This window comes from Silene latifolia, chromosome 10 (genome assembly GCF_048544455.1).
Source record: "Silene latifolia isolate original U9 population chromosome 10, ASM4854445v1, whole genome shotgun sequence".
Lineage (NCBI taxonomy): Eukaryota > Viridiplantae > Streptophyta > Magnoliopsida > Caryophyllales > Caryophyllaceae > Silene > Silene latifolia.
Window position 1 is genome coordinate 137,590,074 of NC_133535.1, and position 17,022 is coordinate 137,607,095.

Below are 17,022 nucleotides of genomic sequence, written 5' to 3' on the forward strand. Positions count from 1 at the left end.
GGTTTCCTTAAGAAAACCAACCGTTGTTAAAACCTTTTACAACGGACGCTTTAACAACGTCCGCTTTTTTATATAACAACGGTTTTTGACCGTTGTTATAGCCTGTATCTGTAGTAGTGTCTATAACCTTATCGATGTCCACAATAAAGCAGTTGCTTCAATTGTTAACAAGGCAGAACCTTTGGAAACACAATTATCAACTTTTATATTTATCATAAATATAAAAGTTCTAAAATTATAAAACAAAATATTTTATATTTGATAAATTGTATTAAAAGTGATTTTAACATAAGAATTTGGTGAAATTTAAGAAAATGGGGTTGAATTTCACCTTTGGTGAATCTTAAGGGGCTTGATTGCTCCAAATGAAACTTATGGGGCCTAATTTCACAATTGAACAAAGTTAAGGGGCCTAATTACCACTTTCGCGAATAAAATAACTAATCAATTGATCAATCTCCAGCGCATCCTTCAGAACAAAGACAACAAGAATTGAAACATATGAGGTTCTGTCATGATTGAATGTAAAAGGTGCTAACATCATTGTTATACGACCAAATCACCTCGCCAGTTCAACCAAGAACCAAGAACATGGGAATGATAAGTGAACCCCAAATGCAACCCATTTCCAGTGTACTGAGTTTAAAACAACTGTAACTTAAATAGTGCATTCCTGGCAGGCTGGTACATTGTAAGTTCCAGTTTTACGGTTCAAATCGGTAGCCACTCACCATTATGTTCGCCAATTAGGTGATATGTGTAAAAGTCGTTCATCTATAAGGCCTAGGATCAACGATTGACACCATTCAATATGTAGGGACATTCTAGTTTTCTCCGCAACACTGAACATGTGCAGAACCGTAGCCACTCACCATTATGTTGCGCCAATTAGGTGATATGTGTAAAAGTTGTTTATCTATAAGGCCTGGGATCAACGATTGACACCATTCAATATATAGGGACATTCTAGCTTTTTCCGCAACATTGAACGTGTGCAGCAGCAAAAGCTAATAGCAAGAGTTGGACTAAAGCAAGAACAATGTTATTTGAGGAGTAATTGGACACTTACGGTGGAAAGCAACTATGAAGCCCAACATCAGAAATAAACCAACCAGCAGAATATGTACAATAAATGTATATGCAACCTAGTAGATGGCGGGGAAACTAAATTAGGCTATAAAGCATATGCACACTACTGAAGAATAAAATAATAAAGGAGTAATTTATGTTGCGATACTTACACATTTGTAGAGTTGCGATAATATCTTGTCGAGGGTCAATTCTTTTCAAGGTGGCTTACCATATCCAACTTGGAACTTTCCTTGTCAATCTCCCCCTTCCTCCTTACCCTTACCCTTACCCTTATCCTCCTTCATTTTCTGTCCTCCTCCTCCTTCCCCTTCCCTGGCAAATATTTCATATGTATCAAATTAATACAAAAATGCATGAATAAATATGATTTAAACTTCTGAAGATATTGAAGTACTAAAGATAATTGAGAAGGTAGATTGACTAACCAGAAAGCAAAAGATCAACATAAGAGTCAATCTCATCATGCCTCGCCTTTCAGACAACCAGAAAGGAAAAGATTAATCGACATGCCCTTCAAACCAACCTGTAAAAAAGAAGCTCACATTATCCGCGAATTCCTTTTGTTAAAAAACCAAATAGTAGAATGTATTAACTGGTTAAATATATGCTCACCTATTTGGTCTATCTCTCCCAAGACAAGTATAGTTTGCCTTTACCAAGATCACTTAGCACCATTATACCCAAAAGTCCTCTGTTCCATGTCTCAAGATGTCATCCCACATTCTTCAGGAATCAAATGTTTGAAATGGTGTGAGAATGATATAAAAAACGATATTTGGTAACTAAATGCGGATAGCCAGAGAATGCTTACTGGCAAATCGACTGCTATGCTCAGAAGGGCAAATTTATTGGTTCCCAGCGGTAGATGCACTTTTCTGCGAAAATATATATTTTTGGGTTTTTATCCCCAAAGGCATATCCTGCTAGTTCACGATCATTGGACACCGTCATGATTTGTAGTGTGGTTTGCAGTAAACTATCATTTTTCATAAAATAACTACGAATGTAGTAGATCATAGCAACCACCAAAGTACTATGTAGTTTGTTTACTAACAATCATAATTTTCAAGTGACCAAATCTAAGATACCTTTAAAATGGTTATATATTTAACCGAAAATAAACCCAGACATATGCAAAGTCACTCCAAAAAGGCAGCAAACCAAACCAACACTTGCATGCAACATGACCCAAATTAGAGAAAACATCAAACACTTGGAGTGCATCCCCCAAAAACAAAGACAAAATGATTGAGCAGTAGATCGAACACGTAAAAAGCAAAATTTAGATCAAATGAAATCCCGAACTCTACAAAATACAAAGTGGCACACAAACAAAGGATTGCAAAATGCTATTTTTCGTCACTATAACCCTAATTGGCCGAACATAATCCATAAAAATTCGAAAATATCAATAGCAGTACCCTTAAAATGAGCAGAATTGCAGAAATAACGGGAATTAAATTGAAAATGAAGTTGAAATCGAAACCTTAACATCGAAAAAGGAACTCATATTTCCATGAAAAAGGGAGAAAGAGAATAAGAAATGAAAACCAGAAAATAGAAGCTCACCAAATCGAAACCCTACTTGTTGAAATGGCGAACGATTTACAGAAAAGATCGTTGGTGTTCCTCCTCGTGATACCGAAGATCTTCGACCTCCATCCTTCACAAACACTACAAGAATACCAAATATAAGGGCCGCCACTTTCAGATACCACTTACTACCACCGATACTCCTCCGATCAGAGGCATGTAAATGTATATAATCCATACACAATCGAATAAAATGGAAATTAAACCTAAGATATGATACATCCAAATTGCTTAGATTTGATACCCTATGCAAGAACAAACCCAAATAATTGTTGTAGATGAAATGAGTAAAAGGAAGGAAATCGAAAAAATGCGGAATGAAATCGCATGAAAGAGAAAGAGGGAGAAAATGTAGAAGAAATGAAGGAAAGCAACGTGAAATCAGAAGATAGAAGAGTCAGGGGCAAAATGGTCCAAAACGCACAAAATTACTGTTCTGGGAACAGTAACCACACTTTGGCCTTTTTAAAGGAGTATGGAAGATAATATTTGAATAAATTATATTCTATCTTTTGGAATATTCTTTCTTATCTTTTAAGGCTTTTAGGAAAGAGATAATAAAAAGATATGATTTGCTTTTATATCTTGTTATTTCGGCTATTAGGGTTTGTACTAAACCGTGTAGCCTACTCCTTCCTTCCCTATAAATACTTTGCTATTTACAGCATCTAAAATAGACACCTTAAGCATAAAAATTAATTTCATCTTTGCAAAGAAAACTGTGTGTTTTCCAAGAAAAACCGTTTTGTTATTTTTGAAAGGTCGTGTGTTTTAAAACTCGCATACCTGTTCTTAATTTATCGTTATAAGATAATAGTGCTTAGTTGATTTCATAACTTGTTCATTAACGTGAACCTTTGTTAGAATCATTAGTGCTTTCTTATTAACGTAAGTTAGTCACTCGAGTATTTAACGGTACTCATTGAGTTACAGCTAGAGTTAGTTGTACGAGTTGGGTTAGTAAATTTGTAATCCGTAGAAAGGTACTAAATTTATTAATCGAGAATAGTGGACGTAGGTTTCGACTTGTGAAACTGAACCACTTCAAAAACCGTGTGTCTCTTCGTTCTTTCGCTTGCTTCGTTTATTTCGTTTACTTTCATTAGTTGATTAGTTAAAGTTTAATCAATAAACTTTAAATAATCAATTACATATACATTATCGAAAAAGCTTTAAAAAGTTTTAAATCCTCAATTCACCCCCCCTCTTGAGTATTTTGGATCAATAGACTCTTCAATTGGTATCAGAGCCTCGTGCTCTTGATTGCCTAACCGCAAAGAGGTTGATCTATCTTGTTATTCATTTATCTTATCGTTTTATATTCCGCTGCCTTTCACGTGATAAATGGATTCCAAATATCTCAAGTGTCCCTCTTTGATGGGAAGAATTACGGATTATGGAAAAACATGATGACTCACTATGTGAAAGGACACGATTGGGAGTGCTGGAGGATTATTCAAAACGGACCGCACAAAATTCTTGTGGCATCCGAGGAAGGCACTACCTATGAAAAGAAAGAAGAGGACTATGTCGAGGCCGACTACAAGAAAGCCGAAAACAACTCCAAAGCGATAAGTCTCCTGCAAAACGGAATGACTTCTACTGAGTTTGATCGGTTCTATTCATGTTCCACGGCCAAGGAGATATGGGATGGGCTCGAATTAGCTTATGAAGGTACTTCCATTGTTAGGAAGCACCGAATAGATCTGCTTATGCAAAAATATGAGCTATTCATTATGGAGCCTAATGAGTCCTTAGATAGCATGTCTGCAAGGTTTTCGAGCATCATAAATGAACTAAAAAACCTAGGTAGGAAATTCAGTACTGAGGACATTGCGAGAAAGGTTCTTAGGTGCCTTACTAAGAAGTGGCGTGCTAAGGTCACTGCAATGGAGGAATCACGAGATCTTGAAACCCTTTCCTATCAAGAACATATTGGTGCTCTCATGGCCCATAAAATTACTCTTAAAAAGGATGACGCTGAACCAAGTCGCAATAAGAGTATGGCCCTAAAGAGTGAAGAAGTTGACTCTGAAATAGAGGATGAAACTGTTTTGTTTGCACGCCGTTTTAAAAATAGGATATTTTCAAATAAACAAACAAAATCATCCTACAACAACAACAACAACAAATCGTCCAATAAGAAGGTTACTGATTCAAAGTCATCTTTCGCAAATAGAGGATGCTTCAAGTGTGGAGAAACTGGTCATATGATCAAAGATTATCCAACATGGGAGAAGATAAAGGACAAGACAAAACGTGAGAAGACAAAGAGAGAATTCAAGCAAGTTATGATGGCTTCGTGTTGGGGAGACCTTGACTCAGAAGATGACGAGGAATCTGAAGACGACGAAGTGGTCAACCTTTGTCTCAGCAGTGTTAGTCTTGACCTAATCTCCGACAGTGACGATGAAGGCACAAATTCTCACTCAAACTATTGCTTTCTCGGAGAATCAGACGAAGATGACGATGATGAGGTAAGTTATCTTGAGCTTAAGAAACGCGTTAAGAAATTGTCTAAAAGTGCGTTAGTTAAATTCTTTGAACAATCTCTTGATAAGTGTCACGAACAGGATTTGGAATTGAAAGATCTAAAAGAGCAGATTCTCGAAATCGCGGAAGAAAATCATACTCTCAAGGCTAAATCTAAGAAGTTGAAATCTATGGTTATAGCTGAGAAAGCTACAACATTAGATTCTACTATGGCTGAAAAGAAGGAATTGGAGTCCAAAGTTATAGCTAATGAAGCTATAACTTCCGACCTAAAACTTAACATCAAGCACCTTCAAGCCAAAGTTACAGCTAATGAAGCTATAACTTTAGAACTTAGAAAAGCCAAAGAACTTTTGGAAGCTAAGGTCACATCTGATGAAGCAGTGATCTTAGACCAAAAGAAAGAGATAGATTCTCTTTTAAAGCAATTAAAGGAATCTAAGGCCGATATGATCAATGTTAAGAAACAACATTCCGATGTGGTTTTCCTTCTTAACAAACGATTCCAAGACTTTCGTGATAACTTTAAAAAGGACAATGATGTAGATCACACAAAATGTCAAGAGGAAATTAAAACCCTAAAAGACCTACTTCTACACGCTAGAAAGGTCCATGATAAGTGGGAAGGTAGCACAAAAGTCCTAAACTTCCTAACCGAACAATCTGACAATAATATGAAGATGAGGTTAAGACATGAGTCCTACAGCCATAGAGATCACTCTAAATGAAAATCAACACCTTCGGATTTTGATTTCAGAAAAAGGAAGTATGCTGATCTTCCGGAATACCTGATTTGCAACTACTGTGGTCATACGGGTCACATCCAAATCAATTGTGTCAAAAAGGCTCCTGATATACGGAAAAATGCCGAACATGCTAAAACTGTTGACACAGTTGTCGAGGATAAGGAAACCCCCACTGACGAACCTAACGAAGAAAGGAACAATAAATTTCGTTGGTTCTATGACATGGCCTTTGACTACACTAAGAAACCTAGCACTTCACAAAACCCTTGTCGATCTCAACCTAGTAAACCTATTCACAAGGGAAATAGTCAAGAGAGACCTAGAGAAATTTCTAGACCTAGAGAAAACCCTAACCCTAAAACTCCTCCCAAGCCAAACAAACCTAAGGTTAGAAAAACGGTCATTAGACGTGTTTGGGTTCGAAAGGATTTAGTATTTAGAGTAACTAATCATAAGGGACCCAACTTAGCTTGGGTACCTAAAAACTGTATCTAATCCTTTTTGCAGGAAGTAGTGAAAGAAAACAATCAATGGTATCTTGACAGTGGATGTTCAAGACACATGATCGGAGATAAGAATCTATTTCTTTCACTCAAGCCCTTCAACGGAGGAAAAGTGACGTTCGGGGACAACAAAAAGGGAAATGTAATCGGCGTTGGCAAAATCGGAATCTCTAAGTCTCACGTGATTAGTGATGTTTATCTCGTGGATGGTCTAAAACATAACCTGCTAAGCATATATCAACTATGCGACAAAGGTAACAAAGTAGTTTTTCACACTGATAGTTGCCGCATTATTATTGAAGGAACTAGCAATGTTATTCTTGAAGGCCACAGAAAAAGGAATGTTTATATGGTAGATTTAAATGCTGTGCCTACTAACTCCTTTTCGTGCATGAAAGTTACACTCGATGATCCCTGTTTATGGCATAAACGGTTTGGTCACATTAGCTCACTAACCTTGAACAAACTCAAGAAGTGGGACTTGGTTGAGGGGCTACCTAAGATCAAGTTCGACCAAGAAAAGATGTGTGACACGTGTGCTAGGTGCAAACAAGTGAGATCATCGTTCAAACAAAAAAGAGTAGTAAGCACAAATCAAGCCTTGGAATTGGTACACATGGACCTATGTGGACCTATGAAGGTAAGGAGTAGAGGAGGATCCAGGTACGTCTTTGTTCTTGTAGACGATTACTCAAGGTATGTATGGCCTATCTTTCTTCACTCAAAAGATGAAACTTTTGATGAATTCGATTGTCTTATGAAAAGTGTTCAAAATAAATATAAGACTAATCTTGTGTCTATCCGTACGGATCATGGTATCGAGTTTGATAATCAAACCTTTATAGAATATTGTAGAGTTAACGGTGTAGGGCATAACTTTTCTGCACCAAGAACTCCTCAACAAAACGGTGTCGTTGAACGTATGAATAGAACTTTAGAAGATATGGCACGTACAATGCTCTTGTGTAGTGGTTTACCTCGTAACTTTTGGGCTGAAGCCATTAGTACTTCTTGCTACATCCATAATCGTGCTATGATCCGACCTATTCTTAAGGAAACCCCCTACGAACTTCTTAGAGGTCGAAAACCTAATATCTCCCATCTTCGTTGTTTTGGAAGTAAATTTTTTATACACAATAACGGTAAAAACCGGTTAAGTAAGTTCGACCCTAGGAGTGATGAGGCGATTTTCATAGGATATTCAGATCATAGCAAGGCTTACAAAGTCTTCAATAAAAGAACTCTTTGCATTGAAGAAAGTACCCACGTTATTTTTGATGAAGATAACGTGTTTGATAAGCCGTTACAGGATGAGGAGTAAGACTTGGATGAACCCGACTTTCGTCTCTCAAGAGACGATCCCCCGGAATTGGAATTAGAGGACAATGAGATTGAGGGAACGAATGATGAACTTGATCGTTCCTCAAAAGATAAAAAGGAGAAAAACAAAGTTATAGTTGATGATACTATAACATTGACTCAAGACAAGAACTCCCAAACCAATATTATAGATGATGTTACTATAACATTGAATCCAAATCAAGGTGTAGAGTCCGAGGTTATAATCGGCTCAAATACAACACCCGAATAGGATTCAGGGGGAACTTCCTCTAATTCCGAACCAAATGAAGTCGGATCAAGCTCAAATAACGATGAAGAACCAAGTACTTCAACAAAATGGAAATACAAGAGCTCACACCCCATGGACAATATTCTTGGGAATATTAAGAAGGGTGTTCAAACAAGACGCTCCTTAAACAACTTCTGCTCTTTCTACTCTTTCCTATCCATGATCGAACCAAAGAACATCAATGAAGCTCTTGCTGAATCAGATTAGATTATAGCTATGCAAGAAGAGCTAAAACAGTTCGAAAGAAACAAGGTTTGGCATTTAGTTCCTAGACCAAAAGATCGTTCAGTCATTGGAACTAGGTGGGTCTTCAGGAACAAATTAGATGATGCCGGAGTCATTGTCAGAAACAAAGCAAGATTGGTGGTCTAAGGGTATAATCAACAAGAAGGAATAGATTATGACGAGACTTTCGCACCTGTTGCTCGTCTTGAAGCTATTAGACTTCTGATAGCATTCGCCGCACACAAGGGAATGAAGCTCTTCCAGATGGATGTCAAGACGGCATTCTTGAATGGTTATTTACAAGAGGAAGTCTTTGTTGAACAACCCCCTGGTTTTAAGAATATTAAATTTGAGGATCACGTGTTCAAATTGGATAAAGCCCTATATGGATTAAAGCAAGCACCTAGGGCATGGTATGATCGATTATCTAAGTTTCTACTTGACAGTGGATTCAGTAGAGGATCCGTCGACAATACCCTATTTCTAAAAACTGAGGGTTCTGACCTTTTGGTTGTTGAAATATACGTCGATGACATTATCTTTGGATCGACCAACCGAAGCCTATGCAAGTATTTTTCTGAGTTGATGACTTCTGAGTTCGAGATGAGTATGATGGGAGAATTGAAATTCTTCTTAGGGCTGCAAATACAACAAACTGATGAAGGCATTAAAATCCATCAACAGAAATACATCAAGGAGTTGATTCGGAAATTCAGAATGGAAAATTCACATGCTATGCCTACTCCAATGGTCGAAAACAAGAAATTGACATTGGATGAAAACGGTAAATCAGTTGATGAAACTACTTACCGTGGGATGATTGGGTCACTGTTATATTTGACCGCAAGTAAACCCGATCTTATGTTTAGCGTATGCGTTTGTGCGAGATATCAATCATCTCCCAAAGAATCGCATATGACGGCCGTAAAACGAATTTTACGTTACTTGATTGGAACGGCCAACTTATACCTATGGTATCCAATGGAGTGCAATTTTGATCTAGTCGGTTATTCTGATGCCGACCACGCAAGATGTTCTCTAGACAGAAAAAGTACGTCGGGTGTCGCCACTTTTGTCGGACCGTGCATCATTACGTGGGGTTCGAAGAAATAAAATTCGGTTGCTCTCTCAACTGCTGAAGCCGAATATATTGCTGCAGGACTGGTATGTACTTAACTTTTATGGCTTAAGCAACAATTACGTGATTATGGTGTTGACGTAGGATGTATTCCTATTTTGTGTGATAATACTAGTGCAATTATTATTTCTAAAAATCCCGCACAACATTCACGTACTAAACACATTGAAATAAGACACCATTTTATACGAGACCATGTTGAGAAAGGGAATATAAAACTTGAATTTTGTAGTACTGAAAAACAATGGGCAGACATTTTGACAAAATCATTAGCTAGAGAACGATTTGAGACTTTACGGTTGGAAATTGGTTTAATCGGTGGTACCTAAGTTTCTATATATGTTCAATCCTTTTATGACTGACTAGTTAAGTTGAGATTGTATGACTGTGTCCGTATATTGCGTTGCATGAATAATTTCGTTTGTAGAAATATTTTTATCATAAAATTCTATTTGTAGTTTAGAATTTAGTTATTATACGTACTTATTCCTTATCACAATAAACAAAACACACCAAATATTTTATCTTTCCAATTCACAAAAATCTTTCCAAATTGCTCTCATGTACACGGTCCATATTTCCTATACAAACTCAATTTCCTTATTCTTATCTTTTACCATAATAAATCTATCCCTTAAATTCCTATACCTACCATAATTCCTATTCATAATTAAACACTTACCATAATTCATCTCCACTTGTTAACCCTATACCTAGCCTACACCTATTTCTACCCCTCCTTGCGTGTTACCCGTCCACACAACCCCACTTGCATACTTTTCTTCTTCTCGAAAATTTTACCATCATCACAACTCATCTTCTTTACACAACCCATCACCATCACCTCCTTTTTCAAACTATTATCATCATCATGAATCCAACCCATGCAAAAAATACCCGATCTTCAACCCGTCACCACCAAAACCGTCCCTTTCATAACCAAACATCACCACTACCACCACATGTTCCTAGCTCAACTAATTGTCCTTCACCACAACCAAACCAAACTACGCCCCTGTTTCGTGGTCGGGACGAGTCGGTGTCCGAAGGCAAAAGACGCCGTCTTTTCAAAGGAAAAAATAAGGTAGTTGTTGATGAAAGTGAAGCTTTGGAGGAACCCGAGGTTATAATTCGGAATGGTGTTGCTCGTACCTCGCCTAGGGGTGTTTCGAAAGCCGCGACCAAGGAAGGGTTAAATGGTGTTCGGCTTACTCATGACGAAAGCATCCTAGTTAATCGAGTTTTGAGGTATTCCATTCATGGTGGGAGGTATTATCCGAAATCTTGGTTGGTTAATGTTCCCGCTCTTGCTTTCTTTGTTAATTTTCTTGATTTTCAAGGGTGGAGTCACATTAGTCAGTTTTCGGGTTCTATTTATCCAGTTGAGGTGGTTCAATTATTTGCTAGTGTCTCAATTAAGAAAGGACTCTTGCATGCGGTTGTTAATGGAGTTGATGTGACGGTCTCTGTTTCGGATTTTTGCTCTGCTTTTTCGGTTCCCGATGACGGAATTGAATTAAATCCGAGTCTTGAATGGTCTAATGTGGTGAGTGAAAAAGAGTTGTTAGTGAAAAAGTATTTTGAGGAGATGACGGAAGGAGGTAATATCGTGGTTCGTCCTCTCTCGGCAAAAATCAAGTTCCTCTTGAACTTTTTTGTGGAACACAGTGGTGCCGAGGAGAGGAGGCCGTGATAAGGTGTCGAGTTATGAAGCTATAATGGTCTATTCTTGGTTGGAGGGTCAGAAAGTGAATTTGGGTAGTGTCGTGTTGCACCGTATAATCCAAACAACTCTCACGGTGACAAAAGAGAAGTTGAGCACCACAATCGACTTACCATATGGGATGTGGGTGTCTCGGTTGTTGGAGATTAAGTGAGTGGTGGGACAAGATAGTTACGGTGTTAGTGCACGGGATTGTATGGGTGATAGGTTGATCAAGCTTATGGGCCTTGTTGTTGATGGACCCGAGTTGCATTTGGTTAAGGATGTCGAGAAAACCCCGGGAGATTCGGATTTGGGAGCTATGGAGTCGAAATTGGAGGGTTTTATGAGTGGCTTAATGGAGAAATTTGAGGAGCATTCAACTAATTTGGCTACGGTGTTGTCACGGGTTGGACCATCTCGGTCTTTAGACTTGGGTTTGGATGCTACTCGGGTGTATTCTTGGATGGAGGAAGTAGACAAAAGGTTAGCGGGTTTTGAAAGGGAGTTGAAGGCAATTCGTGGGGAAGTGTTCCCACACGGTGATCGTCTCACTTTCCTTACAAGTCAAGGTGGAGCGTTGGTTATGCACGGGAAAGCCATGGCGAGCGATCAAGCGCTCACATTAGAGGCCACAAAAGCTCTTTCCCTGAAAGTGCTTAACTTTGAAAGGAGCATTAGTACTCTTTCACAGCTGGTTCGGAGCTCGTTTGACCGTCTTGATGCCTTAGAGCATCGTACTAGACCCGACTATGTGAACCCGTACCATACCCGCAACATTTGATCTCCCTCTGCCTTACCATAATTAGCCCTGCCTATTTTTAGCTTTTCTTTTCTATTCCTTTTGGTGTGTTCAGACTTATCATTCGGCCCATATTGGCAATGCACTTGTGGTTATGGCCCAAGTGTTTCATTAGACATGTGTTCATTCGGCCCATTTTGGCTTAAACATGTTTAATTCCTAAGTTTGTATGATAATTATCTTTTGGATGCTTATGGTCTTGCGTGTTATTTTTATTTCCTATGACGTTTTATCTCTTGTCTCGTCTTATATTATTCTAGTCATTTTTTATTTGTTCTTAGCTTTTCGATGATGTCAAGAGGGGGAAAGAACGTCTATAGTAAGCATCTACCTAAGCTTGCTCCTTGTCAAGACCAATTGTCTCTTAAAGTCCTTAAAGTTTCGGTTTTTGAAAAATCGTGTTGATGTCACAAATTCTAGGAGGCTTGCCATCATCAAAAAGGGGGAATTTGTTGAACCATATAGCTTTATATGTTTATGTTTTGATGATGTCAAGGTGCTTTACATTTTATATACTTGTTGCGTGTAATCGTTTGTCAAGTGTTTTAGAATTAACCTATTACGAGCAACAGAGAAGATTGTGGCAATTGCATGTAAAGTTCGAGCCTTCATTCGAAGATCAAACGGTTAAAGATTCATTCAAGAAATATGTGAAGACGGAGTTCGTCTAAAGATTAATCAAGCTTGGATGATGATGTAGCCTATATTCGAAGATCTCCTTGAAGAGTAGAATAGTATAGGTGATTATCTCGTAATGGTAATCAATAATGAGTTTCTTGATTTAGTAAAGTTATAGCTTTGCAGATATAACATTACTAGTAAAAGAGCTCAATGTTATAGCTCTCATACTATAACATTGAGATGCTGAGTTTTTGTGCACGACTTATAATTGTTTCGAAAATTGTTTTATAATTGTTTAAAGTTATTTTAAATGTTTTAATGAAAGTATTTATATAAAGCCCAGTTTAGTGAGGAGTCCGGCTTTGTATTGAACGTTAATTAGTAGTCATGATGGATCAACTTATGAGTTGGACTTTGCTACTAATTAGGGTTTCTATATAGCCTCTCTTAAAACCTAAATTCTAATCATATGTTAAGGCTAGGGTTTGCACGAGTCACGAGGCATATGAGACGTGACATCTCGTGTTACCTAGGGTATATTAGGTAAAGATTTTATTCTATAATAATATCTTTACATATCTTATGTATCCTACTTAATATATTTGTTTATGATAAAAGATATTCTTGTTTTAGGAAATCTTATCATGATCTTAGAATTTATAGTAAAGATAATATTTGAATAAATTATATTCTATCTTTTGGAATATTCTTTCTTATCTTTTAAGGCTTTTAGGAAAGAGATAATAAGAAGATATGATTTGCTTTTATATCTTGTTATTTCGGCTATTAGGGTTTGTACTAAACCGTATAGCCTACTCCTTCCTTCCCTATAAATACTTTGCTATTTACAACATCTAAAATAGACACCTTAAGCATAAAAATTAATTTCATCTTTGCAAAGCAAACTGTGTGTTTTCCAAGAAAAACCGTTTTGTTATTTTTGAAAGGTCGTGTGTTTTAAAACTCTCATACTTGTTCTTAATTTATCGTTATAAGATAATAGTGCTTTGTTGATTTCTTAACTTGTTCATTAACGTGAACCTTTGTTAGAATCATTAGAGCTTTCTTATTAGCGTAAGTTAGTCACTCGAGTATTTAACGGTACTCATTGAGTTACAGCTAGAGTTAGTTGTACGAGTTGGGTTAGTAAATTTGTAATCCGTAGAAATGTACTAAATTTATTAATCGAGAATAGTGGACGTAGGTTTCGACTTGTGAAACTGAACCACTTCAAAAACCGTGTGTCTCTTCGTTCTTTCGCTTGCTTCGTTTATTTCGTTTACTTTCATTAGTTGATTAGTTAAAGTTTAATCAATAAACTTTAAATAATCAATTACATATACATTATCGAAAAAGTTTTAAAAAGTTTTAAATCCTCAATTCACCCCCCCCCCCCCCCCCCCTTTGAGTATTTTGGATCAATAGACTCTTTAAAAATTAAAATAAATACACCTATAAAATGTCTTAACATCCCCTCTTGTAACACCTCCATTTATTTAGGAGTCTTTAGCTCGACATCCCAAGTAAATGAGAGCGTTACCATATCGGTTTTCCGAGGTAGTGAATAACAAGGTACAACAACCAAATTACTTTAAATAAAATTTAGCGATTTCATGTTTATTACATCTTAATCAAACTAAAACTTAATATAAAATAATTACAACTCGCAGCGGAAATAAATAATGTGATTAATAAACTATATGATCTAGACTTCTAGGTAGACTACTGACCGAGTCCTCACACATCCCCATAAGCTCCCAAGTCAGCTAATCTTAAGCATCTGCAAATATGCTCCCCATTATGGTTCATCACAGGTGTTCACGAATACACGGTCAACCACGAGGTTGAGTAGAATAACTAACAACAGTAGATGACAATAACAATATGAATATGCATGATAGGTCTTAATAGAACCATTCAGCCGAGTTCATCACTTGCAACACTATTCAACCCCCCAATCTCTAGCCGGGGCAGCCTCAACCCGAAGGTGGGAAAACACACTACATTACTATAAAGTAATGTCTGCCTCAACACACAGTTTATAAATATCCACCAAACGGTCTGCAGAACCAGCCTGGGGCCTGCCTTGAGAATTCACGATTATTATCGTCTGCCAGAATAAATCTGATAACCACTATACATTACTATAAATAATGTCTGCCAGAATAAATCTGATAACTAATGTAAATGTCATTCTTATATGAATGCAACGAACAATACTAATAATCAGCCGGATATAATCCACAATACTCAACCATAACGATATAACAATTATACTTTCAGCCATAATACTCATATGAGATACAACAATAACAGCCATTTGAGTAGTTATCCTACCTCGAGAGCAAGCACTCCAAATAGCGCAATCCGAATTAAAGCAATGTACTAGAAGTATTATTTTTCAATAAATCCGTTCAACCAATTCCATCACCTATAAATAATAACAATTACTAACTATTCTAATTATATAACTAATTATAAACTAGTTACATTAATTATATTATTACGTAACTAAATAATTATAAACCCGTCTTAAAAAAACCCGTCTAAGAATAATCAACAACAACAATAAAATAATAGAAGTCACTCACGTGTATTACTACACCAAATACCTCTCTTTAAATCCCAATCCTAAACCCGTAAGACCTACCTTCAACCATGTACCAACCCTTTCCCGACAACCACCATGACCTGCCATCATCATCATCACTGAGAGCCTTCGCTGCCGGCAGTCCAGCCACGGTCCAAACTAAACTCCTAGCCACCACATGTGGTCACCAATCCACGCCCTAACTCACGATACCACAATATACGAATCCGAACTCGACGCAACCTAAATAACTCACGATTAAACAACTATTCACGACCACCACCAACATTCGCCACTACCACCACCACCACCTGCAACCTAACCACCACCTATCACCAGCAGCACCACACCACACCACTGCCATAACCATGCCCTAACTGAACCCAGCAGCATACCCCTTCAACCCACTAATAAACACCAACTTAACCACCAACCAATCCCAATACCCCACCACCGTCTTCACCACTGACCCACGGTGGTTCCAAGGTGGTTCCCTCATCTCCTCGACTAAACTACCGCATTCACGACTCCCTCCTTAAACCCGACTGCAACAACATCCATACCTTCCCCTGTTTCTCGCAAAAAACCGTCAACCACCGCGCAAGTCACCGCCTATAACCACCCATGGTGGTCGACGCAACCCTAGGAATGATCCTAACCCAACCGAGGTCCATCATGATTGCATATGGGTTCAATATAATATATAAAACGTTTAAGACAACACCCACACCCACCACGTAATAACCCTTGCAAACACCCTTCTCCCGTCGGTCAATGGTGGTCAACGGAGGATACGGTCAGTCCTTAGTGGTCCACGGTCAAGGTCCTGGTCTTAGCTAGTCCTAAGGCGGTCTCATTAACGAGTTATAACAAAGTAAAGTTTATACATGAGAAGGTCTTAAAATATTACCTTGAGACGATAAAAGACGATAAATTCCATTGCTTTTCTCCTTCTTATTCACCCTCTCTTTCTTTTATATGATATTATGTCTTTATGTGAAAATAAATTTTCTTAGCTTATTAGGTCATGCCATCTATTTATAGTGATAAGGTAGGTCTTATAGAGCGGTATTAGGAAACTATGACTTATTATATTATTATTATTATACAAGTACAATTATTATTAGTGAATTTTGTATGTAACCCCCTTTTATGTACCGTTTTTTTACAAATAACCCCGTTTTAAGTCCATTTTTACAAATAACCCCCATAAATATCACTTAATCCTAAAAATTACCCCTAATGTCGATTAGGCTAACGGTTTTCATAAAACTCGTTCTATATACGATATTGCGACGTAAACTTTTGCAATATACCTAAACTACGCTTATCTTACCCATAACACTACCGTCCAACAAACACACCCATCCATTCTCTCATCTCACTTAATGGACAAATCCCCAAATTAGAAATTAAACCCTAAATTGACTCTCATGTTTACAGTCTATGGGAATAACCATAAACCCCCAAATCAAATCCCAAATCAATCCATTAAACCTTAATTTCGACGTTCCTTTCCCACTAAAACAAGGAGCAAGCATTGTTGAAGACACAGTTTGCTTTTAGAGTTGTAGGCTTGTAGCTCACAATCCACGGCCTCCGTATATTCGAGCATCCCCATATATAGAATCGCATACTTGAATAATCGCAGCTTTAACAAGTATGGGCCATCGAATGCAATTGCTTTTTGAAAACATCCATTGCTTGTATTTTAGAACGACTTCGTGTTTGACATGGACTTTGTGAGCTGAATGAGCATTTTCTTCAAAACCTTCATCAACTTATATTTCTTGTAAGTTTTATAGTCTAAAATTAACATGTTCTAGTCTCATAATGAACAGGTATAAACTGAATGCGGAAGCGATAAAAGAGATCGATTACTTACCT